This window comes from Paramisgurnus dabryanus, chromosome 9, assembly GCF_030506205.2.
Source record: "Paramisgurnus dabryanus chromosome 9, PD_genome_1.1, whole genome shotgun sequence".
In the NCBI taxonomy this organism is placed as follows: Eukaryota; Metazoa; Chordata; class Actinopteri; order Cypriniformes; family Cobitidae; genus Paramisgurnus; species Paramisgurnus dabryanus.
The window spans coordinates 6,149,497-6,170,889 of NC_133345.1; the positions used below are offsets into that span (position 1 = coordinate 6,149,497).

General features: G+C 48.2%; 67 non-coding genes and 22 pseudogenes across 67 annotated transcripts in view; 42 read left to right on the forward strand and 47 right to left on the reverse strand.

Moving 5' to 3' along the window:
• The window catches only part of LOC135722543 (5S ribosomal RNA), a 119-nt gene extending 104 nt beyond the window's left edge, over positions 1-15 (reverse strand). Inside the window, exon 1 of the ribosomal RNA XR_010522275.1 lies at positions 1-15. This exon is cut by the window's left edge and continues 104 nt beyond it. This is a non-coding gene — a ribosomal RNA (5S ribosomal RNA).
• A 125-nt stretch (positions 16-140) lies between these two features.
• Positions 141-259, reverse strand: LOC135724480 (5S ribosomal RNA). The gene has a single exon (XR_010524144.1). It is a non-coding gene; the product is annotated as a 5S ribosomal RNA (ribosomal RNA).
• Positions 260-385: 126 nt separating this feature from the next.
• LOC135722544 (5S ribosomal RNA) lies at positions 386-504 on the reverse strand. Its single transcript, XR_010522276.1, has one exon. It is a non-coding gene; the product is annotated as a 5S ribosomal RNA (ribosomal RNA).
• Positions 505-629: 125 nt separating this feature from the next.
• Positions 630-748, reverse strand: LOC135722545 (5S ribosomal RNA). The gene has a single exon (XR_010522277.1). It is a non-coding gene; the product is annotated as a 5S ribosomal RNA (ribosomal RNA).
• Positions 749-873: 125 nt separating this feature from the next.
• On the reverse strand, positions 874-992 carry LOC135725398 (5S ribosomal RNA; annotated as a pseudogene).
• Positions 993-1,112: 120 nt separating this feature from the next.
• LOC135726251 (5S ribosomal RNA) lies at positions 1,113-1,231 on the reverse strand (annotated as a pseudogene).
• A 125-nt stretch (positions 1,232-1,356) lies between these two features.
• LOC135726742 (5S ribosomal RNA) lies at positions 1,357-1,475 on the reverse strand (annotated as a pseudogene).
• Positions 1,476-1,595: 120 nt separating this feature from the next.
• Positions 1,596-1,714, reverse strand: LOC135724819 (5S ribosomal RNA). The gene has a single exon (XR_010524476.1). It is a non-coding gene; the product is annotated as a 5S ribosomal RNA (ribosomal RNA).
• Positions 1,715-1,840: 126 nt separating this feature from the next.
• LOC135722547 (5S ribosomal RNA) lies at positions 1,841-1,959 on the reverse strand. Its single transcript, XR_010522279.1, has one exon. It is a non-coding gene; the product is annotated as a 5S ribosomal RNA (ribosomal RNA).
• A 125-nt stretch (positions 1,960-2,084) lies between these two features.
• Positions 2,085-2,203, reverse strand: LOC135726384 (5S ribosomal RNA; annotated as a pseudogene).
• A 125-nt stretch (positions 2,204-2,328) lies between these two features.
• On the reverse strand, positions 2,329-2,447 carry LOC135725109 (5S ribosomal RNA). The gene has a single exon (XR_010524758.1). It is a non-coding gene; the product is annotated as a 5S ribosomal RNA (ribosomal RNA).
• Positions 2,448-2,572: 125 nt separating this feature from the next.
• On the reverse strand, positions 2,573-2,691 carry LOC135726594 (5S ribosomal RNA; annotated as a pseudogene).
• A 120-nt stretch (positions 2,692-2,811) lies between these two features.
• LOC135724820 (5S ribosomal RNA) lies at positions 2,812-2,930 on the reverse strand. The gene has a single exon (XR_010524477.1). It is a non-coding gene; the product is annotated as a 5S ribosomal RNA (ribosomal RNA).
• Positions 2,931-3,056: 126 nt separating this feature from the next.
• LOC135722548 (5S ribosomal RNA) lies at positions 3,057-3,175 on the reverse strand. Its single transcript, XR_010522280.1, has one exon. It is a non-coding gene; the product is annotated as a 5S ribosomal RNA (ribosomal RNA).
• Positions 3,176-3,300: 125 nt separating this feature from the next.
• On the reverse strand, positions 3,301-3,419 carry LOC135723999 (5S ribosomal RNA). Its single transcript, XR_010523676.1, has one exon. It is a non-coding gene; the product is annotated as a 5S ribosomal RNA (ribosomal RNA).
• Positions 3,420-3,544: 125 nt separating this feature from the next.
• LOC135724093 (5S ribosomal RNA) lies at positions 3,545-3,663 on the reverse strand. The gene has a single exon (XR_010523766.1). It is a non-coding gene; the product is annotated as a 5S ribosomal RNA (ribosomal RNA).
• A 126-nt stretch (positions 3,664-3,789) lies between these two features.
• Positions 3,790-3,908, reverse strand: LOC135725200 (5S ribosomal RNA). The gene has a single exon (XR_010524845.1). It is a non-coding gene; the product is annotated as a 5S ribosomal RNA (ribosomal RNA).
• A 125-nt stretch (positions 3,909-4,033) lies between these two features.
• On the reverse strand, positions 4,034-4,152 carry LOC135722549 (5S ribosomal RNA). The gene has a single exon (XR_010522281.1). It is a non-coding gene; the product is annotated as a 5S ribosomal RNA (ribosomal RNA).
• Positions 4,153-4,277: 125 nt separating this feature from the next.
• LOC135722550 (5S ribosomal RNA) lies at positions 4,278-4,396 on the reverse strand. Its single transcript, XR_010522282.1, has one exon. It is a non-coding gene; the product is annotated as a 5S ribosomal RNA (ribosomal RNA).
• A 124-nt stretch (positions 4,397-4,520) lies between these two features.
• On the reverse strand, positions 4,521-4,639 carry LOC135724094 (5S ribosomal RNA). The gene has a single exon (XR_010523767.1). It is a non-coding gene; the product is annotated as a 5S ribosomal RNA (ribosomal RNA).
• A 126-nt stretch (positions 4,640-4,765) lies between these two features.
• LOC135722551 (5S ribosomal RNA) lies at positions 4,766-4,884 on the reverse strand. Its single transcript, XR_010522283.1, has one exon. It is a non-coding gene; the product is annotated as a 5S ribosomal RNA (ribosomal RNA).
• Positions 4,885-5,009: 125 nt separating this feature from the next.
• On the reverse strand, positions 5,010-5,128 carry LOC135722553 (5S ribosomal RNA). The gene has a single exon (XR_010522285.1). It is a non-coding gene; the product is annotated as a 5S ribosomal RNA (ribosomal RNA).
• Positions 5,129-5,254: 126 nt separating this feature from the next.
• LOC135722554 (5S ribosomal RNA) lies at positions 5,255-5,373 on the reverse strand. Its single transcript, XR_010522286.1, has one exon. It is a non-coding gene; the product is annotated as a 5S ribosomal RNA (ribosomal RNA).
• Positions 5,374-5,494: 121 nt separating this feature from the next.
• LOC135726390 (5S ribosomal RNA) lies at positions 5,495-5,613 on the reverse strand (annotated as a pseudogene).
• A 126-nt stretch (positions 5,614-5,739) lies between these two features.
• LOC135722555 (5S ribosomal RNA) lies at positions 5,740-5,858 on the reverse strand. Its single transcript, XR_010522287.1, has one exon. It is a non-coding gene; the product is annotated as a 5S ribosomal RNA (ribosomal RNA).
• A 125-nt stretch (positions 5,859-5,983) lies between these two features.
• LOC135726596 (5S ribosomal RNA) lies at positions 5,984-6,102 on the reverse strand (annotated as a pseudogene).
• A 120-nt stretch (positions 6,103-6,222) lies between these two features.
• LOC135724821 (5S ribosomal RNA) lies at positions 6,223-6,341 on the reverse strand. Its single transcript, XR_010524478.1, has one exon. It is a non-coding gene; the product is annotated as a 5S ribosomal RNA (ribosomal RNA).
• A 126-nt stretch (positions 6,342-6,467) lies between these two features.
• Positions 6,468-6,586, reverse strand: LOC135722556 (5S ribosomal RNA). The gene has a single exon (XR_010522288.1). It is a non-coding gene; the product is annotated as a 5S ribosomal RNA (ribosomal RNA).
• A 125-nt stretch (positions 6,587-6,711) lies between these two features.
• LOC135723501 (5S ribosomal RNA) lies at positions 6,712-6,830 on the reverse strand. Its single transcript, XR_010523205.1, has one exon. It is a non-coding gene; the product is annotated as a 5S ribosomal RNA (ribosomal RNA).
• Positions 6,831-6,955: 125 nt separating this feature from the next.
• On the reverse strand, positions 6,956-7,074 carry LOC135724095 (5S ribosomal RNA). Its single transcript, XR_010523768.1, has one exon. It is a non-coding gene; the product is annotated as a 5S ribosomal RNA (ribosomal RNA).
• Positions 7,075-7,200: 126 nt separating this feature from the next.
• Positions 7,201-7,319, reverse strand: LOC135723742 (5S ribosomal RNA). Its single transcript, XR_010523430.1, has one exon. It is a non-coding gene; the product is annotated as a 5S ribosomal RNA (ribosomal RNA).
• A 125-nt stretch (positions 7,320-7,444) lies between these two features.
• Positions 7,445-7,563, reverse strand: LOC135722557 (5S ribosomal RNA). Its single transcript, XR_010522289.1, has one exon. It is a non-coding gene; the product is annotated as a 5S ribosomal RNA (ribosomal RNA).
• Positions 7,564-7,689: 126 nt separating this feature from the next.
• Positions 7,690-7,808, reverse strand: LOC135722558 (5S ribosomal RNA). Its single transcript, XR_010522290.1, has one exon. It is a non-coding gene; the product is annotated as a 5S ribosomal RNA (ribosomal RNA).
• Positions 7,809-7,933: 125 nt separating this feature from the next.
• On the reverse strand, positions 7,934-8,052 carry LOC135726597 (5S ribosomal RNA; annotated as a pseudogene).
• Positions 8,053-8,172: 120 nt separating this feature from the next.
• On the reverse strand, positions 8,173-8,291 carry LOC135724822 (5S ribosomal RNA). The gene has a single exon (XR_010524479.1). It is a non-coding gene; the product is annotated as a 5S ribosomal RNA (ribosomal RNA).
• Positions 8,292-8,417: 126 nt separating this feature from the next.
• Positions 8,418-8,536, reverse strand: LOC135722560 (5S ribosomal RNA). Its single transcript, XR_010522291.1, has one exon. It is a non-coding gene; the product is annotated as a 5S ribosomal RNA (ribosomal RNA).
• A 125-nt stretch (positions 8,537-8,661) lies between these two features.
• Positions 8,662-8,780, reverse strand: LOC135725110 (5S ribosomal RNA). The gene has a single exon (XR_010524759.1). It is a non-coding gene; the product is annotated as a 5S ribosomal RNA (ribosomal RNA).
• Positions 8,781-8,905: 125 nt separating this feature from the next.
• Positions 8,906-9,024, reverse strand: LOC135724096 (5S ribosomal RNA). The gene has a single exon (XR_010523769.1). It is a non-coding gene; the product is annotated as a 5S ribosomal RNA (ribosomal RNA).
• Positions 9,025-9,150: 126 nt separating this feature from the next.
• On the reverse strand, positions 9,151-9,269 carry LOC135722561 (5S ribosomal RNA). The gene has a single exon (XR_010522292.1). It is a non-coding gene; the product is annotated as a 5S ribosomal RNA (ribosomal RNA).
• Positions 9,270-9,394: 125 nt separating this feature from the next.
• Positions 9,395-9,513, reverse strand: LOC135726598 (5S ribosomal RNA; annotated as a pseudogene).
• A 120-nt stretch (positions 9,514-9,633) lies between these two features.
• LOC135724824 (5S ribosomal RNA) lies at positions 9,634-9,752 on the reverse strand. Its single transcript, XR_010524481.1, has one exon. It is a non-coding gene; the product is annotated as a 5S ribosomal RNA (ribosomal RNA).
• Positions 9,753-9,877: 125 nt separating this feature from the next.
• Positions 9,878-9,996, reverse strand: LOC135722562 (5S ribosomal RNA). Its single transcript, XR_010522293.1, has one exon. It is a non-coding gene; the product is annotated as a 5S ribosomal RNA (ribosomal RNA).
• Positions 9,997-10,120: 124 nt separating this feature from the next.
• LOC135725957 (5S ribosomal RNA) lies at positions 10,121-10,239 on the reverse strand (annotated as a pseudogene).
• A 125-nt stretch (positions 10,240-10,364) lies between these two features.
• LOC135725858 (5S ribosomal RNA) lies at positions 10,365-10,483 on the reverse strand (annotated as a pseudogene).
• Positions 10,484-10,609: 126 nt separating this feature from the next.
• Positions 10,610-10,728, reverse strand: LOC135722563 (5S ribosomal RNA). Its single transcript, XR_010522294.1, has one exon. It is a non-coding gene; the product is annotated as a 5S ribosomal RNA (ribosomal RNA).
• A 125-nt stretch (positions 10,729-10,853) lies between these two features.
• LOC135726600 (5S ribosomal RNA) lies at positions 10,854-10,972 on the reverse strand (annotated as a pseudogene).
• A 120-nt stretch (positions 10,973-11,092) lies between these two features.
• Positions 11,093-11,211, reverse strand: LOC135725645 (5S ribosomal RNA; annotated as a pseudogene).
• Positions 11,212-11,245: 34 nt separating this feature from the next.
• On the forward strand, positions 11,246-11,364 carry LOC135722565 (5S ribosomal RNA). The gene has a single exon (XR_010522296.1). It is a non-coding gene; the product is annotated as a 5S ribosomal RNA (ribosomal RNA).
• Positions 11,365-11,490: 126 nt separating this feature from the next.
• LOC135724097 (5S ribosomal RNA) lies at positions 11,491-11,609 on the forward strand. Its single transcript, XR_010523770.1, has one exon. It is a non-coding gene; the product is annotated as a 5S ribosomal RNA (ribosomal RNA).
• A 125-nt stretch (positions 11,610-11,734) lies between these two features.
• On the forward strand, positions 11,735-11,853 carry LOC135722566 (5S ribosomal RNA). Its single transcript, XR_010522297.1, has one exon. It is a non-coding gene; the product is annotated as a 5S ribosomal RNA (ribosomal RNA).
• A 126-nt stretch (positions 11,854-11,979) lies between these two features.
• LOC135724825 (5S ribosomal RNA) lies at positions 11,980-12,098 on the forward strand. The gene has a single exon (XR_010524482.1). It is a non-coding gene; the product is annotated as a 5S ribosomal RNA (ribosomal RNA).
• Positions 12,099-12,218: 120 nt separating this feature from the next.
• Positions 12,219-12,337, forward strand: LOC135726601 (5S ribosomal RNA; annotated as a pseudogene).
• Positions 12,338-12,462: 125 nt separating this feature from the next.
• Positions 12,463-12,581, forward strand: LOC135725814 (5S ribosomal RNA; annotated as a pseudogene).
• Positions 12,582-12,705: 124 nt separating this feature from the next.
• On the forward strand, positions 12,706-12,824 carry LOC135722567 (5S ribosomal RNA). Its single transcript, XR_010522298.1, has one exon. It is a non-coding gene; the product is annotated as a 5S ribosomal RNA (ribosomal RNA).
• A 125-nt stretch (positions 12,825-12,949) lies between these two features.
• LOC135724826 (5S ribosomal RNA) lies at positions 12,950-13,068 on the forward strand. The gene has a single exon (XR_010524483.1). It is a non-coding gene; the product is annotated as a 5S ribosomal RNA (ribosomal RNA).
• A 120-nt stretch (positions 13,069-13,188) lies between these two features.
• LOC135726925 (5S ribosomal RNA) lies at positions 13,189-13,307 on the forward strand (annotated as a pseudogene).
• Positions 13,308-13,432: 125 nt separating this feature from the next.
• LOC135722568 (5S ribosomal RNA) lies at positions 13,433-13,551 on the forward strand. The gene has a single exon (XR_010522299.1). It is a non-coding gene; the product is annotated as a 5S ribosomal RNA (ribosomal RNA).
• A 126-nt stretch (positions 13,552-13,677) lies between these two features.
• On the forward strand, positions 13,678-13,796 carry LOC135722569 (5S ribosomal RNA). The gene has a single exon (XR_010522300.1). It is a non-coding gene; the product is annotated as a 5S ribosomal RNA (ribosomal RNA).
• Positions 13,797-13,921: 125 nt separating this feature from the next.
• LOC135722570 (5S ribosomal RNA) lies at positions 13,922-14,040 on the forward strand. The gene has a single exon (XR_010522301.1). It is a non-coding gene; the product is annotated as a 5S ribosomal RNA (ribosomal RNA).
• Positions 14,041-14,166: 126 nt separating this feature from the next.
• Positions 14,167-14,285, forward strand: LOC135726778 (5S ribosomal RNA; annotated as a pseudogene).
• Positions 14,286-14,410: 125 nt separating this feature from the next.
• On the forward strand, positions 14,411-14,529 carry LOC135722571 (5S ribosomal RNA). The gene has a single exon (XR_010522302.1). It is a non-coding gene; the product is annotated as a 5S ribosomal RNA (ribosomal RNA).
• A 125-nt stretch (positions 14,530-14,654) lies between these two features.
• LOC135724099 (5S ribosomal RNA) lies at positions 14,655-14,773 on the forward strand. Its single transcript, XR_010523772.1, has one exon. It is a non-coding gene; the product is annotated as a 5S ribosomal RNA (ribosomal RNA).
• A 125-nt stretch (positions 14,774-14,898) lies between these two features.
• LOC135722572 (5S ribosomal RNA) lies at positions 14,899-15,017 on the forward strand. The gene has a single exon (XR_010522303.1). It is a non-coding gene; the product is annotated as a 5S ribosomal RNA (ribosomal RNA).
• A 125-nt stretch (positions 15,018-15,142) lies between these two features.
• On the forward strand, positions 15,143-15,261 carry LOC135723787 (5S ribosomal RNA). The gene has a single exon (XR_010523473.1). It is a non-coding gene; the product is annotated as a 5S ribosomal RNA (ribosomal RNA).
• A 127-nt stretch (positions 15,262-15,388) lies between these two features.
• Positions 15,389-15,507, forward strand: LOC135724100 (5S ribosomal RNA). The gene has a single exon (XR_010523773.1). It is a non-coding gene; the product is annotated as a 5S ribosomal RNA (ribosomal RNA).
• Positions 15,508-15,632: 125 nt separating this feature from the next.
• Positions 15,633-15,751, forward strand: LOC135722573 (5S ribosomal RNA). Its single transcript, XR_010522304.1, has one exon. It is a non-coding gene; the product is annotated as a 5S ribosomal RNA (ribosomal RNA).
• Positions 15,752-15,876: 125 nt separating this feature from the next.
• On the forward strand, positions 15,877-15,995 carry LOC135722574 (5S ribosomal RNA). Its single transcript, XR_010522305.1, has one exon. It is a non-coding gene; the product is annotated as a 5S ribosomal RNA (ribosomal RNA).
• A 126-nt stretch (positions 15,996-16,121) lies between these two features.
• Positions 16,122-16,240, forward strand: LOC135724827 (5S ribosomal RNA). The gene has a single exon (XR_010524484.1). It is a non-coding gene; the product is annotated as a 5S ribosomal RNA (ribosomal RNA).
• Positions 16,241-16,360: 120 nt separating this feature from the next.
• LOC135726602 (5S ribosomal RNA) lies at positions 16,361-16,479 on the forward strand (annotated as a pseudogene).
• A 125-nt stretch (positions 16,480-16,604) lies between these two features.
• On the forward strand, positions 16,605-16,723 carry LOC135725111 (5S ribosomal RNA). The gene has a single exon (XR_010524760.1). It is a non-coding gene; the product is annotated as a 5S ribosomal RNA (ribosomal RNA).
• Positions 16,724-16,848: 125 nt separating this feature from the next.
• LOC135722576 (5S ribosomal RNA) lies at positions 16,849-16,967 on the forward strand. The gene has a single exon (XR_010522307.1). It is a non-coding gene; the product is annotated as a 5S ribosomal RNA (ribosomal RNA).
• Positions 16,968-17,093: 126 nt separating this feature from the next.
• Positions 17,094-17,212, forward strand: LOC135725799 (5S ribosomal RNA; annotated as a pseudogene).
• Positions 17,213-17,337: 125 nt separating this feature from the next.
• Positions 17,338-17,456, forward strand: LOC135722577 (5S ribosomal RNA). The gene has a single exon (XR_010522308.1). It is a non-coding gene; the product is annotated as a 5S ribosomal RNA (ribosomal RNA).
• Positions 17,457-17,582: 126 nt separating this feature from the next.
• LOC135722578 (5S ribosomal RNA) lies at positions 17,583-17,701 on the forward strand. The gene has a single exon (XR_010522309.1). It is a non-coding gene; the product is annotated as a 5S ribosomal RNA (ribosomal RNA).
• A 120-nt stretch (positions 17,702-17,821) lies between these two features.
• Positions 17,822-17,940, forward strand: LOC135725635 (5S ribosomal RNA; annotated as a pseudogene).
• A 126-nt stretch (positions 17,941-18,066) lies between these two features.
• Positions 18,067-18,185, forward strand: LOC135724455 (5S ribosomal RNA). Its single transcript, XR_010524121.1, has one exon. It is a non-coding gene; the product is annotated as a 5S ribosomal RNA (ribosomal RNA).
• A 125-nt stretch (positions 18,186-18,310) lies between these two features.
• LOC135725920 (5S ribosomal RNA) lies at positions 18,311-18,429 on the forward strand (annotated as a pseudogene).
• A 125-nt stretch (positions 18,430-18,554) lies between these two features.
• Positions 18,555-18,673, forward strand: LOC135722579 (5S ribosomal RNA). The gene has a single exon (XR_010522310.1). It is a non-coding gene; the product is annotated as a 5S ribosomal RNA (ribosomal RNA).
• Positions 18,674-18,798: 125 nt separating this feature from the next.
• LOC135722580 (5S ribosomal RNA) lies at positions 18,799-18,917 on the forward strand. Its single transcript, XR_010522311.1, has one exon. It is a non-coding gene; the product is annotated as a 5S ribosomal RNA (ribosomal RNA).
• A 126-nt stretch (positions 18,918-19,043) lies between these two features.
• LOC135724828 (5S ribosomal RNA) lies at positions 19,044-19,162 on the forward strand. The gene has a single exon (XR_010524485.1). It is a non-coding gene; the product is annotated as a 5S ribosomal RNA (ribosomal RNA).
• A 120-nt stretch (positions 19,163-19,282) lies between these two features.
• On the forward strand, positions 19,283-19,401 carry LOC135726603 (5S ribosomal RNA; annotated as a pseudogene).
• Positions 19,402-19,530: 129 nt separating this feature from the next.
• Positions 19,531-19,649, forward strand: LOC135722581 (5S ribosomal RNA). Its single transcript, XR_010522312.1, has one exon. It is a non-coding gene; the product is annotated as a 5S ribosomal RNA (ribosomal RNA).
• Positions 19,650-19,774: 125 nt separating this feature from the next.
• On the forward strand, positions 19,775-19,893 carry LOC135724101 (5S ribosomal RNA). Its single transcript, XR_010523774.1, has one exon. It is a non-coding gene; the product is annotated as a 5S ribosomal RNA (ribosomal RNA).
• Positions 19,894-20,018: 125 nt separating this feature from the next.
• On the forward strand, positions 20,019-20,137 carry LOC135722582 (5S ribosomal RNA). Its single transcript, XR_010522313.1, has one exon. It is a non-coding gene; the product is annotated as a 5S ribosomal RNA (ribosomal RNA).
• Positions 20,138-20,262: 125 nt separating this feature from the next.
• On the forward strand, positions 20,263-20,381 carry LOC135722583 (5S ribosomal RNA). Its single transcript, XR_010522314.1, has one exon. It is a non-coding gene; the product is annotated as a 5S ribosomal RNA (ribosomal RNA).
• Positions 20,382-20,507: 126 nt separating this feature from the next.
• Positions 20,508-20,626, forward strand: LOC135724259 (5S ribosomal RNA). The gene has a single exon (XR_010523928.1). It is a non-coding gene; the product is annotated as a 5S ribosomal RNA (ribosomal RNA).
• Positions 20,627-20,751: 125 nt separating this feature from the next.
• LOC135721988 (5S ribosomal RNA) lies at positions 20,752-20,870 on the forward strand. Its single transcript, XR_010521738.1, has one exon. It is a non-coding gene; the product is annotated as a 5S ribosomal RNA (ribosomal RNA).
• A 126-nt stretch (positions 20,871-20,996) lies between these two features.
• LOC135722584 (5S ribosomal RNA) lies at positions 20,997-21,115 on the forward strand. Its single transcript, XR_010522315.1, has one exon. It is a non-coding gene; the product is annotated as a 5S ribosomal RNA (ribosomal RNA).
• A 125-nt stretch (positions 21,116-21,240) lies between these two features.
• LOC135722585 (5S ribosomal RNA) lies at positions 21,241-21,359 on the forward strand. The gene has a single exon (XR_010522316.1). It is a non-coding gene; the product is annotated as a 5S ribosomal RNA (ribosomal RNA).
• Positions 21,360-21,393: the final 34 nt, after the last annotated feature.

The window sequence follows — 21,393 nt, forward strand, 5'->3', positions numbered from 1 at the left end:
GGTGTGGCCGTAAGCGAGTGCTGACTCGATTCTAGAGACACTTCAAGGCTAATGTGGCAACGCAATGACATCGGTAAATGGTTACAGAAAGGACGCATTCATGGGAAAAAATGACATGAAAAAATAATTAATTAATTAAATGCTTACAGCACCTGGTATTCCCAGGCGGTCTCCCATCCAAGTACTAACCAGGCCCGACCCTGCTTGGCTTCCGAGATCAGACAAGAGCGGGCGTGCTCAGGGAGGTGTGGCCGTAAGCGAGTGCTGACTCGATTCGAGAGACACTTCAAGGCTAATGTGGCAACGCAATGACATCGGTAAATGGTTACAGAAAGGACGCATTCATGGGAAAAAATGACATAAAAAAAATTATTAATTAATTAAATGCTTACAGCACCTGGTATTCCCAGGCGGTCTCCCATCCAAGTACTAACCAGGCCCGACCCTGCTTGGCTTCCGAGATCAGACGAGAGCGGGCGTGCTCAGGGTGGTGTGGCCGTAAGCGAGTGCAGACTTGATTCGAGAGACACTTCAAAACTAATGTGGCAACGCCATGCCATGGGAGAACGCTTACAGAAAGGACGCATTCATGGGAAAATATGACATAAATAAATATTTAATTAATTAAATGCTTACAGCACCTGGTATTCCCAGGCGGTCTCCCATCCAAGTACTAACCAGGCCCGACCCTGCTTGGCTTCCGAGATCAGACGAGAGCGGGCGTGCTCAGGGTGGTGTGGCCGTAAGCGAGTGCCGACTCGAATCGACAGACACTTCAAGACTTATGTGGCAACGCCATGACATCAGTGAACGCTTACAGAAAGAACGCATTCATGGGAAAAAATGACATAAATAAATATTTAATTAATTAAATGCTTACAGCACCTGGTATTCCCAGGCAATCTCCCATCCAAGTACTAACCAGGCCCGACCCTGCTTGGCTTCCGAGATCAGACGAGAGCGGGCGTGCTCAGGGTGGTGTGGCCGTAAGCGAGTGCGGACTTGATTCGAGAGACACTTCAAAACTAATGTGGCAACGGCATGCCATGGGAGAACGCTTACAGAAAGGACGCATTCATGGGAAAAATGACATAAAAAATTAATTAATTAAATTCTTACAGCACCAGGTATTGCCAGGCGGTCTCCCATCCAAGTACTAACCAGGCCCGACCCTGCTTGGCTTCCGAGATCAGACGAGAGCGGGCGTGCTCAGGGTGGTGTGGCCGTAAACAAGTGCTGACTCGATTCGAGAGACACTTCAAAACTAATGTGGCAACGCCATGCCATGGGAGAACGCTTACAGAAAGGACGCATTCATGGGAAAAAATGACATAAAAAAATAATTAATTAATTAAATGCTTAGAGCACCTGGTATTCCCAGGCGGTCTCCCATCCAAGTACTATCCAGGCCCGACCCTGCTTGGCTTACGAGATCAGACGAGAGCGGGCGTGCTCAGGGTGGCGTGGCCGTAAGCGAGTGCTGACTTGATTCGAGAGACACTTCAAAACTAATGTGGCAACGCCATGCCATGGGAGAACGCTTACAGAAAGGACGCATTCATGGGAAAAATGACATAAATAATTAATTAATTTAATTCTTACAGCACCAGGTATTCCCAGGCGGTCTCCCATCCAAGTACTAACCAGGCCCGACCCTGCTTGGCTTCCGAGATCAGACGAGAGCGGGCGTGCTCAGGGTGGTGTGGCCGTAAACGAGTGCTGACTCGATTCGAGAGACACTTCAAGGCTAATGTGGCAACGCAATGACATCGGTAAATGGTTACAGAAAGGACGCATTCATGGGAAAAAATAACATAAAAAAAATAATTAATTAATTAAATGCTTACAGCACCTGGTATTCCCAGGCGGTCTCCCATCCAAGTACTAACCAGGCCCGACCCTGCTTGGCTTCCGAGATCAGACGAGAGCGGGCGTGCTCAGGGTGGTGTGGCCGTAAGCGAGTGCTGACTCGATTCGAGAGACACTTCAAGGCTAATGTGGCAACGCAATGACATCGGTAAATGGTTACAGAAAGGACGCATTCATGGGAAAATATGACATAAATAAATATTTAATTAATTAAATGCTTACAGCACCTGGTATTCCCAGGCGGTCTCCCATCCAAGTACTAACCAGGCCCGACAATGCTTGGCTTCTGAGATCAGACGAGAGCGGGCGTGCTCAGGGTGGTGTGGCCGTAAGCGAGTGCTGACTCGATTCGAGAGACACTTCAAGGCTAATGTGGCAACGCAATGACATCGGTAAATGGTTACAGAAAGGACGCATTCATGGGAAAATATGACATAAATAAATATTTAATTAATTAAATGCTTACAGCACCTGGTATTCCCAGGCGGTCTCCCATCCAAGTACTAACCAGGCCCGACCCTGCTTGGCTTCCGACATCAGACGAGAGCGGGCGTGCTCAGGGTGGTGTGGCCGTAAGCGAGTGCTGACTCGCTTCGATAGACACTTCAAGACTTATGTGGCATCGCAATGACATCAGTGAACGCTTACAGAAAGATCGCATTCATGGGAAAAAATGACATAAAAAAATAATTAATTAATTAAATGCTTAGAGCACCTGGTATTCCCAGGCGGTCTCCCATCCAAGTACTAACCAGGCCCGACCCTGCTTGGCTTACGAGATCAGACGAGAGCGGGCGTGCTCAGGGTGGCGTGGCCGTAAGCGAGTGCTGACTTGATTCGAGAGACACTTCAAAACTAATGTGGCAACGCCATGCCATGGGAGAACGCTTACAGAAAGGACGCATTCATGGGAAAAATGACATAAATAATTAATTAATTTAATTCTTACAGCACCAGGTATTCCCAGGCGGTCTCCCATCCAAGTACTAACCAGGCCCGACCCTGCTTGGCTTCCGAGATCAGACGAGAGCGGGCGTGCTCAGGGTGGTGTGGCCGTAAACGAGTGCTGACTCGATTCGAGAGACACTTCAAGGCTAATGTGGCAACGCAATGACATCGGTAAATGGTTACAGAAAGGACGCATTCATGGGAAAAAATGACATAAAAAAAATAATTAATTAATTAATTGCTTACAGCACCTGGTATTCCCAGGCGGTCTCCCATCCAAGTACTAACCAGGCCCGACCCTGCTTGGCTTCCGAGATCAGACGAGAGCGGGCGTGCTCAGGGTGGTGTGGCCGTAAGCGAGTGCTGACTCGATTCGAGAGACACTTCAAGGCTAATGTGGCAACGCAATGACATCGGTAAATGGTTACAGAAAGGACGCATTCATGGGAAAATATGACATAAATAAATATTTAATTAATTAAATGCTTACAGCACCTGGTATTTCCAGGCGGTCTCCCATCCAAGTACTAACCAGGCCCGACCCTGCTTGGCTTCCGAGATCAGACGAGAGCGGGCGTGCTCAGGGTGGTGTGGCCGTAAGCGAGTGCTGACTCGCTTCGATAGACACTTCAAGACTTATGTGGCAACGCCATGACATCGGTGAACACTTACAGAAAGATCGCATTCATGGGAAAAAATGACATAAAAAAATAATTAATTAATTAAATGCTTACAGCACCTGGTATTCCCAGGCGGTCTCCCATCCAAGTACTAACCAGGCCCGACCCTGCTTGGCTTACGAGATCAGACGAGAACGGGCGTGCTCAGGGTGGTGTGGCCGTAAGCGAGTGCTGACTCGATTCGAGAGACACTTCAAGGCTAATGTGGCAACGCAATGACATCGGTAAATGGTTACAGAAAGGACGCATTCATGGGAAAAAATGACATAAAAAAAATAATTAATTAATTAAATGCTTACAGCACCTGGTATTCCCAGGCGGTCTCCCATCCAAGTACTAACCAGGCCCGACCCTGCTTGGCTTCCAAGATCAGACGAGAGCAGGCGTGCTCAGGGTGGTGTGGCCGTAAGCGAGTGCTGACTCGCTTCGATAGACACTTCAAGACTTATGTGGCAACGCCATGACATCAGTGAACGCTTACAGAAAGGTCGCATTCATGGGAAAAAATGACATAAAAAAATAATTAATTAATTAAATGCTTACAGCACCTGGTATTCCCAGGCGGTCTCCCATCCAAGTACTAACCAGGCCCGACCCTGCTTGGCTTCCGAGATCAGACGAGAGCGGGCGTGCTCAGGGTGGTGTGGCCGTAAGCGAGTGCTGACTCGATTCGAGAGACACTTCAAGGCTAATGTGGCAACGCAATGACATCGGTAATTGGTTACAGAAAGGACGCATTCATGGGAAAATATGACATAAATAAATATTTAATTAATTAAATGCTTACAGCACCTGGTATTCCCAGGCGGTCTCCCATCCAAGTACTAACCAGGCCCGACCCTGCTTGGCTTCCGAGATCAGACGAGAGCGGGCGTGCTCAGGGTGGTGTGGCCGTAAGCGAGTGCTGACTCGCTTCGATAGACACTTCAAGACTTATGTGGCAACGCCATGACATCGGTGAACACTTACAGAAAGATCGCATTCATGGGAAAAAATGACATAAAAAATAATTAATTAATTAAATGCTTACAGCACCTGGTATTCCCAGGCGGTCTCCCATCCAAGTACTAACCAGGCCCGACCCTGCTTGGCTTACGAGATCAGACGAGAACGGGCGTGCTCAGGGTGGTGTGGCCGTAAGCGAGTGCTGACTCGATTCGAGAGACACTTCAAGGCTAATGTGGCAACGCAATGACATCGGTAAATGGTTACAGAAAGGACGCATTCATGGGAAAAAATGACATAAAAAAAATAATTAATTAATTAAATGCTTACAGCACCTGGTATTCCCAGGCGGTCTCCCATCCAAGTACTAACCAGGCCCGACCCTGCTTGGCTTCCGAGATCAGACGAGAGCGGGCGTGCTCAGGGTGGTGTGGCCGTAAGCGAGTGCTGACTCGCTTCGATAGACACTTCAAGACTTATGTGGCAACGCCATGACATCAGTGAACGCTTACAGAAAGGTCGCATTCATGGGAAAAAATGACATAAAAAAATAATTAATTAATTAAATGCTTACAGCACCTGGTATTCCCAGGCGGTCTCCCATCCAAGTACTAACCAGGCCCGACCCTGCTTGGCTTCCGAGATCAGACGAGAGCGGGCGTGCTCAGGGTGGTGTGGCCGTAAGCGAGTGCTGACTCGATTCGAGAGACACTTCAAGGCTAATGTGGCAACGCAATGACATCGGTAAATGGTTACAGAAAGGACGCATTCATGGGAAAAAATGACATAAAAAAAATTATTAATTAATTAAATGCTTACAGCACCTGGTATTCCCAGGCGGTCTCCCATCCAAGTACTAACCAGGCCCGACCCTGCTTGGCTTCCGAGATCAGACGAGAGCGGGCGTGCTCAGGGTGGTGTGGCCGTAAGCGAGTGCAGACTTGATTCGAGAGACACTTAAAAACTAATGTGGCAACGCCATGCCATGGGAGAACGCTTACAGAAAGGACGCATTCATGGGAAAAAATGACATAAATAATTAATTAATTTAATTCTTACAGCACCAGGTATTCCCAGGCGGTCTCCCATCCAAGTACTAACCAGGCCCGACCCTGCTTGGCTTCCGAGATCAGACTAAAGCGGGCGTGCTCAGGGTGGTGTGGCCGTAAACGAGTGCTGACTCGATTCGAGAGACACTTCAAGGCTAATGTGGCAACGCAATGACATCGGTAAATGGTTACAGAAAGGACGCATTCATGGGAAAAAATGACATAAAAAAAATAATTAATTAATTAAATGCTTACAGCACCTGGTATTCCCAGGCGGTCTCCCATCCAAGTACTAACCAGGCCCGACCCTGCTTGGCTTCCGAGATCAGACGAGAGCGGGCGTGCTCAGGGTGGTGTGGCCGTAAGCGAGTGCTGACTCGCTTCGATAGACACTTCAAGACTTATGTGGCAACGCCATGACATCAGTGAACGCTTACAGAAAGATCGCATTCATGGGAAAAAATGACATAAAAAAATAATTAATTAATTAAATGCTTAGAGCACCTGGTATTCCCAGGCGGTCTCCCATCCAAGTACTAACCAGGCCCGACCCTGCTTGGCTTACGAGATCAGACGAGAGCGGGCGTGCTCAGGGTGGCGTGGCCGTAAGCGAGTGCTGACTTGATTCGAGAGACACTTCAAAACTAATGTGGCAACGCCATGCCATGGGAGAACGCTTACAGAAAGGACGCATTCATGGGAAAAATGACATAAATAATTAATTAATTTAATTCTTACAGCACCAGGTATTCCCAGGCGGTCTCCCATCCAAGTACTAACCAGGCCCGACCCTGCTTGGCTTCCGAGATCAGACGAGAGCGGGCGTGCTCAGGGTGGTGTGGCCGTAAACGAGTGCTGACTCGATTCGAGAGACACTTCAAGGCTAATGTGGCAACGCAATGACATCGGTAAATGGTTACAGAAAGGACGCATTCATGGGAAAAAATGACATAAAAAAAATAATTAATTAATTAATTGCTTACAGCACCTGGTATTCCCAGGCGGTCTCCCATCCAAGTACTAACCAGGCCCGACCCTGCTTGGCTTCCGAGATCAGACGAGAGCGGGCGTGCTCAGGGTGGTGTGGCCGTAAGCGAGTGCTGACTCGATTCGAGAGACACTTCAAGGCTAATGTGGCAACGCAATGACATCGGTAAATGGTTACAGAAAGGACGCATTCATGGGAAAATATGACATAAATAAATATTTAATTAATTAAATGCTTACAGCACCTGGTATTCCCAGGCGGTCTCCCATCCAAGTACTAACCAGGCCCGACCCTGCTTGGCTTCCGAGATCAGACGAGAGCGGGCGTGCTCAGGGTGGTGTGGCCGTAAACGAGTGCTGACTCGCTTCGATAGACACTTCAAGACTTATGTGGCAACGCCATGACATCGGTGAACACTTACAGAAAGATCGCATTCATGGGAAAAAATGACATAAAAAAATAATTAATTAATTAAATGCTTACAGCACCTGGTATTCCCAGGCGGTCTCCCATCCAAGTACTAACCAGGCCCGACCCTGCTTGGCTTACGAGATCAGACGAGAACGGGCGTGCTCAGGGTGGTGTGGCCGTAAGCGAGTGCTGACTCGATTCGAGAGACACTTCAAGGCTAATGTGGCAACGCAATGACATCGGTAAATGGTTACAGAAAGGACGCATTCATGGGAAAAAATGACATAAAAAAAATAATTAATTAATTAAATGCTTACAGCACCTGGTATTCCCAGGCGGTCTCCCATCCAAGTACTAACCAGGCCCGACCCTGCTTGGCTTCCGAGATCAGACGAGAGCAGGCGTGCTCAGGGTGGTGTGGCCGTAAGCGAGTGCTGACTCGCTTCGATAGACACTTCAAGACTTATGTGGCAACGCCATGACATCAGTGAACGCTTACAGAAAGGTCGCATTCATGGGAAAAAATGACATAAAAAAATAATTAATTAATTAAATGCTTACAGCACCTGGTATTCCCAGGCGGTCTCCCATCCAAGTACTAACCAGGCCCGACCCTGCTTGGCTTCCGAGATCAGACGAGAGCGGGCGTGCTCAGGGTGGTGTGGCCGTAAGCGAGTGCTGACTCGATTCGAGAGACACTTCAAGGCTAATGTGGCAATGCAATGACATCGGTAAATGGTTACAGAAAGGACGCATTCATGGGAAAAAATGACATAAAAAAAATTATTAATTAATTAAATGCTTACAGCACCTGGTATTCCCAGGCGGTCTCCCATCCAAGTACTAACCAGGCCCGACCCTGCTTGGCTTCCGAGATCAGACGAGAGCGGGCGTGCTCAGGGTGGTGTGGCCGTAAGCGAGTGCAGACTTGATTCGAGAGACACTTCAAAACTAATGTGGCAACGCCATGCCATGGGAGAACGCTTACAGAAAGGACGCATTCATGGGAAAAAATGACATAAAAAAATAATTAATTAATTAAATGCTTAGAGCACCTGGTATTCCCAGGCGGTCTCCCATCCAAGTACTAACCAGGCCCGACCCTGCTTGGCTTACGAGATCAGACGAGAGCGGGCGTGCTCAGGGTGGCGTGGCCGTAAGCGAGTGCTGACTTGATTCGAGAGACACTTCAAAACTAATGTGGCAACGCCATGCCATGGGAGAACGCTTACAGAAAGGACGCATTCATGGGAAAAATGACATAAATAATTAATTAATTTAATTCTTACAGCACCAGGTATTCCCAGGCGGTCTCCCATCCAAGTACTAACCAGGCCCGACCCTGCTTGGCTTCCGAGATCAGACGAGAGCGGGCGTGCTCAGGGTGGTGTGGCCGTAAACGAGTGCTGACTCGATTCGAGAGACACTTCAAGGCTAATGTGGCAACGCAATGACATCGGTAAATGGTTACAGAAAGGACGCATTCATGGGAAAAAATGACATAAAAAAAATAATTAAATAATTAAATGCTTACAGCACCTGGTATTCCCAGGCGGTCTCCCATCCAAGTACTAACCAGGCCCGACCCTGCTTGGCTTCCGAGATCAGACGAGAGCGGGCGTGCTCAGGGTGGTGTGGCCGTAAGCGAGTGCTGACTCGATTCGAGAGACACTTCAAGGCTAATGTGGCAACGCAATGACATCGGTAAATGGTTACAGAAAGGACGCATTCATGGGAAAATATGACATAAATAAATATTTAATTAATTAAATGCTTACAGCACCTGGTATTCCCAGGCGGTCTCCCATCCAAGTACTAACCAGGCCCGACCCTGCTTGGCTTCCGACATCAGACGAGAGCGGGCGTGCTCAGGGTGGTGTGGCCGTAAGCGAGTGCTGACTCGCTTCGATAGACACTTCAAGACTTATGTGGCAACGCCATGACATCGGTGAACACTTACAGAAAGATCGCATTCATGGGAAAAAATGACATAAAAAAATAATTAATTAATTAAATGCTTACAGCACCTGGTATTCCCAGGCGGTCTCCCATCCAAGTACTAACCAGGCCCGACCCTGCTTGGCTTACGAGATCAGACGAGAACGGGCGTGCTCAGGGTGGTGTGGCCGTAAGCGAGTGCTGACTCGATTCGAGAGACACTTCAAGGCTAATGTGGCAACGCAATGACATCGGTAAATGGTTACAGAAAGGACGCATTCATGGGAAAAAATGACATAAAAAAAATAATTAATTAATTAATTGCTTACAGCACCTGGTATTCCCAGGCGGTCTCCCATCCAAGTACTAACCAGGCCCGACCCTGCTTGGCTTCCGAGATCAGACGAGAGCGGGCGTGCTCAGGGTGGTGTGGCCGTAAGCGAGTGCAGACTTGATTCGAGAGACACTTCAAAACTAATGTGGCAACGCCATGCCATGGGAGAACGCTTACAGAAAGGACGCATTCATGGGAAAAAATGACATAAAAAAATAATTAATTAATTAAATGCTTAGAGCACCTGGTATTCCCAGGCGGTCTCCCATCCAAGTACTAACCAGGCCCGACCCTGCTTGGCTTACGAGATCAGACGAGAGCGGGCGTGCTCAGGGTGGCGTGGCCGTAAGCGAGTGCTGACTTGATTCGAGAGACACTTCAAAACTAATGTGGCAACGCCATGCCATGGGAGAACGCTTACAGAAAGGACGCATTCATGGGAAAAATGACATAAATAATTAATTAATTTAATTCTTACAGCACCAGGTATTCCCAGGCGGTCTCCCATCCAAGTACTAACCAGGCCCGACCCTGCTTGGCTTCCGAGATCAGACGAGAGCGGGCGTGCTCAGGGTGGTGTGGCCGTAAACGAGTGCTGACTCGATTCGAGAGACACTTCAAGGCTAATGTGGCAACGCAATGACATCGGTAAATGGTTACAGAAAGGACGCATTCATGGGAAAATATGACATAAATAAATATTTAATTAATTAAATGCTTACAGCACCTGGTATTCCCAGGCGGTCTCCCATCCAAGTACTAACCAGGCCCGACCCTGCTTGGCTTCCGAGATCAGACGAGAGCGGGCGTGCTCAGGGTGGTGTGGCCGTAAGCGAGTGCTGACTCGATTCGAGAGACACTTCAAGGCTAATGTGGCAACGCAATGACATCGGAAATGGTTACAGAAAGGACGCATTCATGGGAAAATATGACATAAATAAATATTTAATTAATTAAATGCTTACAGCACCTGGTATTCCCAGGCGGTCTCCCATCCAAGTACTAACCAGGCCCGACTCTGCTTGGCTTCCGACATCAGACGAGAGCGGGCGTGCTCAGGGTGGTGTGGCCGTAAGCGAGTGCTGACTCGCTTCGATAGACACTTCAAGACTTATGTGGCAACGCCATGACATCGGTGAACACTTACAGAAAGATCGCATTCATGGGAAAAAATGACATAAAAAAATAATTAATTAATTAAATGCTTACAGCACCTGGTATTCCCAGGCGGTCTCCCATCCAAGTACTAACCAGGCCCGACCCTGCTTGGCTTACGAGATCAGACGAGAACTGGCGTGCTCAGGGTGGTGTGGCCGTAAGCGAGTGCTGACTCGATTCGAGAGACACTTCAAGGCTAATGTGGCAACGCAATGACATCGGTAAATGGTTACAGAAAGGACGCATTCATGGGAAAAAATGACATAAAAAAAATAATTAATTAATTAAATGCTTACAGCACCTGGTATTCCCAGGCGGTCTCCCATCCAAGTACTAACCAGGCCCGACCCTGCTTGGCTTCCGAGATCAGACGAGAGCGGGCGTGCTCAGGGTGGTGTGGCCGTAAGCGAGTGCAGACTTGATTCGAGAGACACTTCAAAACTAATGTGGCAACGCCATGCCATGGGAGAACGCTTACAGAAAGGACGCATTCATGGGAAAAAATGACATAAAAAAATAATTAATTAATTAAATGCTTAGAGCACCTGGTATTCCCAGGCGGTCTCCCATCCAAGTACTAACCAGGCCCGACCCTGCTTGGCTTACGAGATCAGACGAGAGCGGGCGTGCTCAGGGTGGCGTGGCCGTAAGCGAGTGCTGACTTGATTCGAGAGACACTTCAAAACTAATGTGGCAACGCCATGCCATGGGAGAACGCTTACAGAAAGGACGCATTCATGGGAAAAATGACATAAATAATTAATTAATTTAATTCTTACAGCACCAGGTATTCCCAGGCGGTCTCCCATCCAAGTACTAACCAGGCCCGACCCTGCTTGGCTTCCGAGATCAGACGAGAGCGGGCGTGCTCAGGGTGGTGTGGCCGTATTAGTTTTGAAGTGTCTCTCGAATCAAGTCAGCACTCGCTTACGGCCACACCACCCTGAGCACGCCCGCTCTCGTCTGATCTCGGAAGCCAAGCAGGGTCGGGCCTGGTTAGTACTTGGATGGGAGACCGCCTGGGAATACCAGGTGCTGTAAGCAATTAATTAATTAATTATTTTTTTTATGTCATTTTTTCCCATGAATGCGTCCTTTCTGTAACCATTTACCGATGTAATTGCGTTGCCACATTAGCCTTGAAGTGTCTCTCGAATCGAGTCAGCACTCGCTTACGGCCACACCACCCTGAGCACGCCCGTTCTCGTCTGATCTCGTAAGCCAAGCAGGGTCGGGCCTGGTTAGTACTTGGATGGGAGACCGCCTGGGAATACCAGGTGCTGTAAGCATTTAATTAATTAATTATTTTTTTATGTCATTTTTTCCCATGAATGCGATCTTTCTGTAAGTGTTCACCGATGTCATGGCGTTGCCACATAAGTCTTGAAGTGTCTATCGAAGCGAGTCAGCACTCGCTTACGGCCACACCACCCTGAGCACGCCCGCTCTCGTCTGATCTCGGAAGCCAAGCAGGGTCGGGCCTGGTTAGTACTTGGATGGGAGACCGCCTGGGAATACCAGGTGCTGTAAGCATTTAATTAATTAATTATTTTTTTTATGTCATTTTTTCCCATGAATGCGTCCTTTCTGTAACCATTTACCGATGTCATTGCGTTGCCACATTAGCCTTGAAGTGTCTCTCGAATCGAGTCAGCACTCGTTTACGGCCACACCACCCTGAGCACGCCCGCTCTCGTCTGATCTCGGAAGCCAAGCAGGGTCGGGCCTGGTTAGTACTTGGATGGGAGACCGCCTGGGAATACCTGGTGCTGTAAGAATTAAATTAATTAATTATTTATGTCATTTTTCCCATGAATGCGTCCTTTCTGTAAGCGTTCTCCCATGGCATGGCGTTGCCACATTAGTTTTGAAGTGTCTCTCGAATCAAGTCAGCACTCGCTTACGGCCACGCCACCCTGAGCACGCCCGCTCTCGTCTGATCTCGTAAGCCAAGCAGGGTCGGGCCTGGTTAGTACTTGGATGGGAGACCGCCTGGGAATACCAGGTGCTCTAAGCATTTAATTAATTAATTATTTTTTTATGTCATTTTTTCCCATGAATGCGATCTTTCTGTAAGCGTTCACTGATGTCATGGCGTTGCCACATAAGTCTTGAAGTGTCTATCGAAGCGAGTCAGCACTCGCTTACGGCCACACCACCCTGAGCACGCCCGCTCTCGTCTGATGTCGGAAGCCAAGCAGGGTCGGGCCTGTTTAGTACTTGGATGGGAGACCGCCTGGGAATACCAGGTGCTGTAAGCATTTAATTAATTAAATATTTATTTATGTCATATTTTCCCATGAATGCGTCCTTTCTGTAACCATTTCCGATGTCATTGCGTTGCCACATTAGCCTTGAAGTGTCTCTCGAATCGAGTCAGCACTCGCTTACGGCCACACCACCCTGAGCACGCCCGCTCTCGTCTGATCTCGGAAGCCAAGCAGGGTCGGGCCTGGTTAGTACTTGGATGGGAGACCGCCTGGGAATACCAGGTGCTGTAAGCATTTAATTAATTAAATATTTATTTATGTCATATTTTCCCATGAATGCGTCCTTTCTGTAACCATTTACCGATGTCATTGCGTTGCCACATTAGCCTTGAAGTGTCTCTCGAATCGAGTCAGCACTCGTTTACGGCCACACCACCCTGAGCACGCCCGCTCTCGTCTGATCTCGGAAGCCAAGCAGGGTCGGGCCTGGTTAGTACTTGGATGGGAGACCGCCTGGGAATACCTGGTGCTGTAAGAATTAAATTAATTAATTATTTATGTCATTTTTCCCATGAATGCGTCCTTTCTGTAAGCGTTCTCCCATGGCATGGCGTTGCCACATTAGTTTTGAAGTGTCTCTCGAATCAAGTCAGCACTCGCTTACGGCCACGCCACCCTGAGCACGCCTGCTCTCGTCTGATCTCGTAAGCCAAGCAGGGTCGCGCCTGGTTAGTACTTGGATGGGAGACCGCCTGGGAATACCAGGTGCTCTAAGCATTTAATTAATTAATTATTTTTTTATGTCATTTTTTCCCATGAATGCGTCCTTTCTGTAAGCGTTCTCCCATGGCATGGCGTTGCTACATTAGTTTTGAAGTGTCTCTCGAATCAAGTCTGCACTCGCTTACGGCCACACCACCCTGAGCACGCCCGCTCTCGTCTGATCTCGGAAGCCAAGCAGGGTCGGGCCTGGTTAGTACTTGGATGGGAGACCGCCTGGGAATACCAGGTGCTGTAAGCATTTAATTAATTAATAATTTTTTTTATGTCATTTTTTCCCATGAATGCGTCCTTTCTGTAACCATTTACCGATGTCATTGCGTTGCCACATTAGCCTTGAAGTGTCTCTCGAATCGAGTCAGCACTCGCTTACGGCCACACCACCCTGAGCACGCCCGCTCTCGTCTGATCTCGGAAGCCAAGCAGGGTCGGGCCTGGTTAGTACTTGGATGGGAGACCGCCTGGGAATACCAGGTGCTGTAAGCATTTAATTAATTAATTATTTTTTTATGTCATTTTTTCCCATGAATGCGACCTTTCTGTAAGCGTTCACTGATGTCATGGCGTTGCCACATAAGTCTTGAAGTGTCTATCGAAGCGAGTCAGCACTCGCTTACGGCCACACCACCCTGAGCACGCCCGCTCTCGTCTGATCTCGGAAGCCAAGCAGGGTCGGGCCTGGTTAGTACTTGGATGGGAGACCGCCTGGGAATACCAGGTGCTGTAAGCATTTAATTAATTAATTATTTTTTTTATGTCATTTTTTCCCATGAATGCGTCCTTTCTGTAACCATTTACCGATGTCATTGCGTTGCCACATAAGCCTTGAAGTGTCTCTCGAATCGAGTCAGCACTCGCTTACGGCCACACCACCCTGAGCACGCCCGTTCTCGTCTGATCTAACAAGCCAAGCAGGGTCGGGCCTGGTTAGTACTTGGATGGGAGACCGCCTGGGAATACCAGGTGCTGTAAGCATTTAATTAATTAATTATTTTTTTATGTCATTTTTTCCCATGAATGCGATATTTCTGTAAGTGTTCACCGATGTCATGGCGTTGCCACATAAGTCTTGAAGTGTCTATCGAAGCGAGTCAGCACTCGCTTACGGCCACACCACCCTGAGCACGCCCGCTCTCGTCTGATCTCGGAAGCCAAGCAGGGTCGGGCCTGGTTAGTACTTGGATGGGAGACCGCCTGGGAATACCAGGTGCTGTAAGCATTTAATTAATTAAATATTTATTTATGTCATATTTTCCCATGAATGCGTCCTTTCTGTAACCATTTACCGATGTCATTGCGTTGCCACATTAGCCTTGAAGTGTCTCTCGAATCGAGTCAGCACTCGCTTACGGCCACACCACCCTGAGCACGCCCGTTCTCGTCTGATCTCGTAAGCCAAGCAGGGTCGGGCCTGGTTAGTACTTGGATGGGAGACCGCCTGGGAATACCAGGTGCTGTAAGCATTTAATTAATTAATTATTTTTTTATGTCATTTTTTCCCATGAATGCGATCTTTCTGTAAGTGTTCACCGATGTCATGGCGTTGCCACATAAGTCTTGAAGTGTCTATCGAAGCGAGTCAGCACTCGCTTACGGCCACACCACCCTGAGCACGCCCGCTCTCGTCTGATCTCGGAAGCCAAGCAGGGTCGGGCCTGGTTAGTACTTGGATGGGAGACCGCCTGGGAATACCAGGTGCTGTAAGCATTTAATTAATTAAATATTTTTTTATGTCATTTTTTCCCATGAATGCGACCTTTCTGTAAGCGTTCACTGATGTCATGGCGTTGCCACATAAGTCTTGAAGTGTCTATCGAAGCGAGTCAGCACTCGCTTACGGCCACACCACCCTGAGCACGCCCGCTCTCGTCTGATCTCGGAAGCCAAGCAGGGTCGGGCCTGGTTAGTACTTGGATGGAAGACCGCCTGGGAATACCAGGTGCTGTAAGCATTTAATTAATTAATTATTTTTTTTTATGTCATTTTTTCCCATGAATGCGTCCTTTCTGTAACCATTTACCGATGTCATTGCGTTGCCACATTAGCCTTGAAGTGTCTCTCGAATCGAGTCAGCACTCGCTTACGGCCACACCACCCTGAGCACGCCCGTTCTCGTCTGATCTCGTAAGCCAAGCAGGGTCGGGCCTGGTTAGTACTTGGATGGGAGACCGCCTGGGAATACCAGGTGCTGTAAGCATTTAATTAATTAATTATTTTTTTATGTCATTTTTTCCCATGAATGCGATCTTTCTGTAAGTGTTCACCGATGTCATGGCGTTGCCACATAAGTCTTGAAGTGTCTATCGAAGCGAGTCAGCACTCGCTTACGGCCACACCACCCTGAGCACGCCCGCTCTCGTCTGATCTCGGAAGCCAAGCAGGGTCGGGCCTGGTTAGTACTTGGATGGGAGACCGCCTGGGAATACCAGGTGCTGTAAGCATTTAATTAATTAAATATTTATTTATGTCATATTTTCCCATGAATGCGTCCTTTCTGTAACCATTTACCGATGTCATTGCGTTGCCACATTAGCCTTGAAGTGTCTCTCGAATCGAGTACGCACTCGCTTACGGCCACACCACCCTGAGCACGCCCGCTCTCGTCTGATCTCGGAAGCCAAGCAGGGTCGGGCCTGGTTAGTACTTGGATGGGAGACCGCCTGGGAATACCAGGTGCTGTAAGCATTTAATTAATTAATTATTTTTTTTATGTCATTTTTTCCCATGAATGCGTCCTTTCTGTAACCATTTACCGATGTCATTGCGTTGCCACATTAGCCTTGAAGTGTCTCTCGAATCGAGTCAGCACTCGTTTACGGCCACACCACCCTGAGCACGCCCGCTCTCGTCTGATCTCGGAAGCCAAGCAGGGTCGGGCCTGGTTAGTACTTGGATGGGAGACCGCCTGGGAATACCTGGTGCTGTAAGAATTAAATTAATTAATTATTTATGTCATTTTTCCCATGAATGCGTCCTTTCTGTAAGCGTTCTCCCATGGCATGGCGTTGCCACATTAGTTTTGAAGTGTCTCTCGAATCAAGTCAGCACTCGCTTACGGCCACGCCACCCTGAGCACGCCCGCTCTCGTCTGATCTCGTAAGCCAAGCAGGGTCGGGCCTGGTTAGTACTTGGATGGGAGACCGCCTGGGAATACCAGGTGCTCTAAGCATTTAATTAATTAATTATTTTTTTATGTCATTTTTTCCCATGAATGCGATCTTTCTGTAAGCGTTCACTGATGTCATGGCGTTGCCACATAAGTCTTGAAGTGTCTATCGAAGCGAGTCAGCACTCGCTTACGGCCACACCACCCTGAGCACGCCCGCTCTCGTCTGATGTCGGAAGCCAAGCAGGGTCGGGCCTGGTTAGTACTTGGATGGGAGACCGCCTGGGAATACCAGGTGCTGTAAGCATTTAATTAATTAAATATTTATTTATGTCATATTTTCCCATGAATGCGTCCTTTCTGTAACCATTTACCGATGTCATTGCGTTGCCACATTAGCCTTGAAGTGTCTCTCGAATCGAGTCAGCACTCGCTTACGGCCACACCACCCTGAGCACGCCCGCTCTCGTCTGATCTCGGAAGCCAAGCAGGGTCGGGCCTGGTTAGTACTTGGATGGGAGACCGCCTGGGAATACCAGGTGCTGTAAGCATTTAATTATTTAATTATTTTTTTTATGTCATTTTTTCCCATGAATGCGTCCTTTCTGTAACCATTTACCGATGTCATTGCGTTGCCACATTAGCCTTGAAGTGTCTCTCGAATCGAGTCAGCACTCGTTTACGGCCACACCACCCTGAGCACGCCCGCTCTCGTCTGATCTCGGAAGCCAAGCAGGGTCGGGCCTGGTTAGTACTTGGATGGGAGACCGCCTGGGAATACCTGGTGCTCTAAGCATTTAATTAATTAATTATTTTTTTATGTCATTTTTTCCCATGAATGCGTCCTTTCTGTAAGCGTTCTCCCATGGCATGGCGTTGCCACATTAGTTTTGAAGTGTCTCTCGAATCAAGTCTGCACTCGCTTACGGCCACACCACCCTGAGCACGCCCGCTCTCGTCTGATCTCGGAAGCCAAGCAGGGTCGGGCCTGGTTAGTACTTGGATGGGAGACCGCCTGGGAATACCAGGTGCTGTAAGCATTTAATTAATTAATAAATTTTTTTATGTCATTTTTTCCCATGAATGCGTCCTTTCTGTAACCATTTACCGATGTCATTGCGTTGCCACATTAGCCTTGAAGTGTCTCTCGAATCGAGTCAGCACTCGCTTACGGCCACACCACCCTGAGCACGCCCGCTCTCGTCTGATCTCGGAAGCCAAGCAGGGTCGGGCCTGGTTAGTACTTGGATGGGAGACCGCCTGGGAATACCAGGTGCTGTAAGCATTAAATTAATTAATTATTTATGTCATTTTTCCCATGAATGCGTCCTTTCTGTAAGCGTTCACTGATGTCATGGCGTTGCCACATAAGTCTTGAAGTGTCTATCGAAGCGAGTCAGCACTCGCTTACGGCCACACCACTCTGAGCACGCCCGCTCTCGTCTGATCTCGTAAGCCAAGCAGGGTCGGGCCTGGTTAGTACTTGGATGGGAGACCGCCTGGGAATACCAGGTGCTGTAAGCATTTAATTGATTAATAATTTTTTTTATGTCATTTTTTCCCATGAATGCGTCCTTTCTGTAACCATTTACCGATGTCATTGCGTTGCCACATTAGCCTTGAAGTGTCTCTCGAATCGAGTCAGCACTCGCTTACGGCCACACCACCCTGAGCACGCCCGCTCTCGTCTGATCTCGGAAGCCAAGCAGGGTCGGGCCTGGTTAGTACTTGGATGGGAGACCGCCTGGGAATACCAGGTGCTCTAAGCCTTTAATTAATTAATTATTTTTTTATGTCATTTTTTCCCATGAATGCGATCTTTCTGTAAGCGTTCACTGATGTCATGGCGTTGCCACATAAGTCTTGAAGTGTCTATCGAAGCGAGTCAGCACTCGCTTACGGCCACACCACCCTGAGCACGCCCGCTCTCGTCTGATGTTGGAAGCCAAGCAGGGTCGGGCCTGGTTAGTACTTGGATGGGAGACCGCCTGGGAATACCAGGTGCTGTAAGCATTTAATTAATTAAATATTTATTTATGTCATATTTTCCCATGAATGCGTCCTTTCTGTAACCATTTACCGATGTCATTGCGTTGCCACATTAGCCTTGAAGTGTCTCTCGAATCGAGTCAGCACTCGCTTACGGCCACACCACCCTGAGCACGCCCGCTCTCGTCTGATCTCGGAAGCCAAGCAGGGTCGGGCCTGGTTAGTACTTGGATGGGAGACCGCCTGGGAATACCAGGTGCTGTAAGCATTTAATTAATTAAATATTTATTTATGTCATATTTTCCCATGAATGCGTCCTTTCTGTAACCATTTACCGATGTCATTGCGTTGCCACATTAGCCTTGAAGTGTCTCTCGAATCGAGTCAGCACTCGCTTACGGCCACACCACCCTGAGCACGCCCGCTCTCGTCTGATCTCGGAAGCCAAGCAGGGTCGGGCCTGGTTAGTACTTGGATGGGAGACCGCCTGGGAATACCAGGTGCTGTAAGCATTTAATTAATTAATTATTTTTTTTATGTCATTTTTTCCCATGAATGCGTCCTTTCTGTAACCATTTACCGATGTCATTGCGTTGCCACATTAGCCTTGAAGTGTCTCTCGAATCGAGTCAGCACTCGTTTACGGCCACACCACCCTGAGCACGCCCGCTCTCGTCTGATCTCGGAAGCCAAGCAGGGTCGGGCCTGGTTAGTACTTGGATGGGAGACCGCCTGGGAATACCTGGTGCTGTAAGAATTAAATTAATTAATTATTTATGTCATTTTTCCCATGAATGCGTCCTTTCTGTAAGCGTTCTCCCATGGCATGGCGTTGCCACATTAGTTTTGAAGTGTCTCTCGAATCAAGTCAGCACTCGCTTACGGCCACGCCACCCTGAGCACGCCCGCTCTCGTCTGATCTCGTAAGCCAAGCAGGGTCGGGCCTGGTTAGTACTTGGATGGGAGACCGCCTGGGAATACCAGGTGCTCTAAGCATTTAATTAATTAATTAATTATTTTTTTATGTCATTTTTTCCCATGAATGAGTCCTTTCTGTAAGCGTTCTCCCATGGCATGGCGTTGCCACATTAGTTTTGAAGTGTCTCTCGAATCAAGTCTGCACTCGCTTACGGCCACACCACCCTGAGCACGCCCGCTCTCGTCTGATCTCGGAAGCCAAGCAGGGTCGGGCCTGGTTAGTACTTGGATGGGAGACCGCCTGGGAATACCAGGTGCTGTAAGCATTTAATTAATTAATTATTTTTTTATGTCATTTTTTCCCATGAATGCGATCTTTCTGTAAGTGTTCACCGATGTCATGGCGTTGCCACATAAGTCTTGAAGTGTCTATCGAAGCGAGTCAGCACTCGCTTACGGCCACACCACCCTGAGCACGCCCGTTCTCGTCTGATCTCGTAAGCCAAGCAGGGTCGGGCCTGGTTAGTACTTGGATGGGAGACCGCCTGGGAATACCAGGTGCTGTAAGCATTTAATTAATTAATTATTTTTTTATGTCATTTTTTCCCATGAATGCGATCTTTCTGTAAGTGTTCACCGATGTCATGGCGTTGCCACATAAGTCTTGAAGTGTCTATCGAAGCGAGTCAGCACTCGCTTACGGCCACACCACCCTGAGCACGCCCGCTCTCGTCTGATCTCGGAAGCCAAGCAGGGTCGGGCCTGGTTAGTACTTGGATGGGAGACCGCCTGGGAATACCAGGTGCTGTAAGCATTTAATTAATTAAATATTTATTTATGTCATATTTTCCCATGAATGCGTCCTTTCTGTAAGCGTTCTCCCATGGCATGGCGTTGCCACATTAGTTTTGAAGTGTCTCTCGAATCAAGTCTGCACTCGCTTACGGCCACACCACCCTGAGCACGCCCGCTCTCGTCTGATCTCGGAAGCCAAGCAGGGTCGGGCCTGGTTAGTACTTGGATGGGAGACCGCCTGGGAATACCAGGTGCTGTAAGCATTTAATTAATTAATAATTTTTTTTATGTCATTTTTTCCCATGAATGCGTCCTTTCTGTAACCATTTACCGATGTCATTGCGTTGCCACATTAGCCTTGAAGTGTCTCTCGAATCGAGTCAGCACTCGCTTACGGCCACACCACCCTGAGCACGCCCGCTCTTGTCTGATCTCGGAAGCCAAGCAGGGTCGGGCCTGGTTAGTACTTGGATGGGAGACCGCCTGGGAATACCAGGTGCTGTAAGCATTTAATTAATTAATTATTTTTTTATGTCATTTTTTCTTATGAATGCGACCTTTCTGTAAGCGTTCAATGATGTCATGGCGTTGCCACATAAGTCTTGAAGTGTCTATCGAAGCGAGTCAGCACTCGCTTACGGCCACACCACCCTGAGCACGCCCGCTCTCGTCTGATCTCGGAAGCCAAGCAGGGTCGGGCCTGGTTAGTACTTGGATGGGAGACCACCTGGGAATACCAGGTGCTGTAAGCATTTAATTAATTAATTATTTTTTTTATGTCATTTTTTCCCATGAATGCGTCCTTTCTGTAACCATTTACCGATGTCATTGCGTTGCCACATTAGCCTTGAAGTGTCTCTTGAATCGAGTCAGCACTCGCTTACGGCCACACCACCCTGAGCACGCCCGCTCTCGTCTGATCTCGGAAGCCAAGCAGGGTCGGGCCTGGTTAGTACTTGGATGGGAGACCGCCTGGGAATACCAGGTGCTGTAAGCATTTAATTAATTAATTATTTTTTTATGTCATTTTTTCCCATGAATGCGACCTTTCTGTAAGCGTTCACTGATGTCATGGCGTTGCCACATAAGTCTTGAAGTGTCTATCGAAGCGAGTCAGCACTCGCTTACGGCCACACCACCCTGAGCACGCCCGCTCTCGTCTGATCTCGGAAGCCAAGCAGGGTCGGGCCTGGTTAGTACTTGGATGGGAGACCGCCTGGGAATACCAGGTGCTGTAAGCATTTAATTAATTAATTATTTTTTTTATGTCATTTT